This window comes from Fukomys damarensis, unplaced genomic scaffold (assembly GCF_012274545.1).
Source record: "Fukomys damarensis isolate Sample0158 unplaced genomic scaffold, DMR_v1.0_HiC HiC_scaffold_37, whole genome shotgun sequence".
In the NCBI taxonomy this organism is placed as follows: domain Eukaryota; kingdom Metazoa; phylum Chordata; class Mammalia; order Rodentia; family Bathyergidae; genus Fukomys; species Fukomys damarensis.
In genome coordinates this window covers 53,999,506-54,001,694 of record NW_022900949.1, presented here as the reverse complement: position 1 = coordinate 54,001,694, position 2,189 = coordinate 53,999,506, and the positions used below count along the sequence as shown (strand labels likewise).

Sequence of the window (2,189 nt, the reverse complement as noted above, 5' to 3'; positions counted from 1 at the left end):
AATAAAGATAAGCTTGTGGCAGCTGGGGGCAACAGAGGTTCTCACATCTACTCTGGATTCTAGCCTCACTCAGATCCCTACAAAAGGGGATGTGGGTGCCCCAGCCCCAGCTTCCAGCTGTACTCCCTCAGGATGGCCTTCCACGTAGGCAGAAGAGCTGGATTTTGCTCTTTGTCAGAAGGCACAGCCACCTCTGACAAACCAAAGCATGTCCCCAAATATCAGCTCCCCCTACCCCCAACTAGAGCTACAAGCCACATGCCAGACATGTGTCAGAAGGGGCTCTGGGGTGGGCAGCACCCACTGCAGCAATATAGTACAGCCTGAAGAGACCAGGGGGGCTCAGCAAGTAACCTCGGCCCCTGTAAGCTTCTTCCTTCAGTGGGCAGGGATGGGGTGCAATAGAGGGCTGAGGCCATGGCTCATGGGCCTACAGGTGAAGCTGTGGAAGACTCAGCTCTCAGCAGGCATCCTTGGTACCTCTCCAGAGTCCCCATCACCTGCCCACTCCTGCTTCTGGGATGAGGATAACTGACTTCCTTCCAGGAAATTCTGGAGTCCCTATTGAAATTTCAGACCTGGGTTTCAGAGTTTGACTTCTGTACTGAACCCTTTGCCTCCCAACCCATGAGTTTGTCTCTAGTGATATTTTCACATTTAAATCTGTTGAATTTAAGGGTAACATTTTGAAAAATGTGTAACAAGTTGGGGAAGAATGGGTTGTAGACAGCCTGATTCAAGTGAGGAAATCCATTTTCTTATTCAACAAACGCTGAGTAAAAAATTAGGCAGGGGGGTGCTAGGCTGGGCCCTGGAGACACATATAGTTCCACCCCATCCCCAAAGATGCTCCTGGCCAATGAGGATCCTACAGTTAACAGTACATCACAGAGCAGAGCAAGACCTGCGTGGACACTCAGAGGGACCCAAGGCTAATTACTTCTTTAGTCAATGGTAAAGGAATACTGAGCTAATTACTAGTCAAGCAAATCATTAGATAAGAGTCACAGCTAGGGAAGTTTAAACAATGCTCAAAGTGCTGTGCCCTGAAGGCCAGGTGGCCCACCCCATCTCTGGTACCTAGTCACAGCCTCCCAGTGTATCAGCCAGGGTACCCCCTACAGCCCTTTCTCTGGAGTAGGTAATGAATTCAATCCAAGACTTAACAAAAGCCTGGAGAAGGCATGGGGTGGCTGCACACACTGGCTTCCAGGCTGTCACCAAGCATTCCCACGGCTCTCCAGGGTCCAGGAGAACTCTCCAAGCCATCTGCTTTAAACCTTCTTCCCACAGATGTAGGGCTGGACACCAATACCTTTGAAGAGGAGGAGCTGCTGCCAAGCCCTCACCGCAGTCACTTCTGTTTGAAAGGGTGGTCTGGGCTCGGCGGTCTCCTCCTCCTGGGCCTGCTGCAAAAAGCAACAGATCTCCCAAGTTGTGGGACTCTCCCAGAGTCCCCCTGGGCCATCCATCCCACACTGTGCATTCAAGCCCCATCCGATTCCACTTCACTCTTGATTTTACTTGTTGAATGCTTAGAAAGCATCCTTGTTTTTTCACATCTGGTCACCCAGATGGGGACAGTCTCGTTCCCCAGGATGTCCCTTTACAACCCAAAGGCTGAAGTGGGAAAATATGGCTTCACGTCCTCCACACTGCTAATCCTCTACCGCGAACAGGTACACGTTGAAAGCCAGCCACCGCCGCTAAGAAAAGCAACCCTCTCTAAGCCAATCCATTTTTTTTCCGCGTGTGACAGACGGCTTTCTTTAAAAAGTGCGACATGTACAAGTTCACCAGCAAAAGCAACAAGGAGGGGTCTAAACACACGGTCCTAACATGACCTCGGGAAGGTTAACCCTCCAGCAGAGCGGCCCCTCGGCGGGGCGGGAGCCTCCCAGAGCCGGGACTGCAGGTAGCTGCCAAGCAGCAGCCCCCCTCCGTCCCCCTGACCCCCGCAAGGCCGCAGAGAAGTTGCGGCCGCCTTCTTACCTGGAGGTCAGTGGGTTCGGGACTCCTCGGGAAGGGAATCCCGGCTGCTCGGACACCCGCTGGAATAGGGCGACAGAGAGCAGGGACTGGATGGGACCAGGCTGGGGGTGGGTGGTGGCACCCAGAGGAGGAAGGCTCGCCGCGGGGCGCGGCGCTGGGGCTGGAGAAGGCCGGGGGCAGGGAGGCGGGGTGAGGCT

General features: G+C 53.9%; 1 protein-coding gene across 1 annotated transcript in view; it reads right to left on the bottom strand.

The window, feature by feature from the left end:
• The window catches only part of Pxylp1 (2-phosphoxylose phosphatase 1), a 67,815-nt gene extending 65,804 nt beyond the window's left edge, over positions 1 to 2,011 (bottom strand). The window contains exon 1 of the mRNA XM_010608211.3: positions 1,993 to 2,011. The gene's annotated coding sequence lies outside the window, so the exon portion shown is untranslated. The remainder of the gene's footprint in view (positions 1 to 1,992) is intronic.
• Positions 2,012 to 2,189: the final 178 nt, after the last annotated feature.